The 1,246-nt window shown below is 36.7% G+C and overlaps 1 pseudogene; it reads left to right on the top strand.

Annotated features, from left to right (window-relative positions):
• Positions 1–530: 530 nt before the first annotated feature.
• Positions 531–649, top strand: LOC120622258 (uncharacterized; annotated as a pseudogene).
• Positions 650–1,246: the final 597 nt, after the last annotated feature.

Below are 1,246 nucleotides of genomic sequence, written 5' to 3'. Positions count from 1 at the left end.
GCAATATTTGAGCCATAGGCCTTTTAAATGTTTTAATAGTTATTTTTAGTCCCATTCAAATTTTCAGGACCTTGTGGATAGGGTTCAGAGTTACCCCTAAACGAGTGATGGAATTCACCAGAACCCAAATTATCTCATTAGTTTCTGTATTCCTATTTTGTTATGGGGTCAGTAAAAAAGTAATAATCTATTTCTCATATTTGGAGGGAGGCTTTAGCCCATTATAATTGTCCATCATTTCACAGACTCTGTTGGATCCTGGATTTTGTCTGGTTAAGTCATCTAGTCTTTATTTGTCACATAAAGGGTGACTACTGTCTTCTTGTTTCTCAAAGGAAGCAATTATCATTATATTTTCAACTTAATGCATCAATGGATTCTAATGATTTGAACATCTAAGTGCTATTGTACAACTTTACGACGGTATGCCAGTGAATTACATATTCCTCTGAAAGAGTTGTGAAAGCGTATTGAATTCTACTCCACATAAATGTGGGTAAGGTTTGGCTATATTATAAAAAGGAATGGGTGTCTATGGGCATGCCACCCTGAACAAACCCGATCCCATCTGATCTTGGAAGCTAAGCAGAGTCGGGCCTGGTTAGTACTTGGATGGAACACCACCTAGGAAGACCAGGTTCTGTAGGCATCAAAAATAAAAAAAATAAGGGATTGTAAGCTGACAAGGTCCTTGCAATCTGTGAGGTCAACCAAGGGTTGCCTTGCCTGAAAAACAATGAAAAAGGAATGGATAAGAAGGGGCTAGTCAAATCTATTATGACATATCAATAATCCTTGTCTTGTCGCATTTCTTGTTATATAGGCTTTACCATATTTCTTCCAAACAAATCTCTTAGGAAAATTGCCTTGTTTGCTCCCCAATAGCTGCTGTCAGACTCCGTGAACCAACTGCCTTGTATATCTACCAGATGGAGTTGTTAAAAAGGTAGTTAGTGGAAATCAATATTTACTTCAATTTCTTTCTTAATCAGAGAAATAATCTCTTGTTGCCTTCCCAGAATTCCATTTAGTTAATATTTATGAGAGGAGAGCACCGGAGAAATTTCAAAGGTTTCTAAATGTCCAATTTTAATCAAGTCAACTTAAATCTGGCTCACCTCCAATTTACAAATGGTAGGTTCAGATCTCTCCAGTTGCACATAATACTATCTCGATTATATTTTAATGTAATGGTTACACAACACAAAATATTCTCCTGTCACAGTTTTCAATTTTCCACTGGAGC

This window comes from Pteropus medius, unplaced genomic scaffold, assembly GCF_902729225.1.
Source record: "Pteropus medius unplaced genomic scaffold, Ma_sr-lr_union100, whole genome shotgun sequence".
In the NCBI taxonomy this organism is placed as follows: domain Eukaryota; kingdom Metazoa; phylum Chordata; class Mammalia; order Chiroptera; family Pteropodidae; genus Pteropus; species Pteropus medius.
Note: the sequence above shows the minus strand (reverse complement) of the source record. Positions and strands in the feature narration are given on the sequence as shown.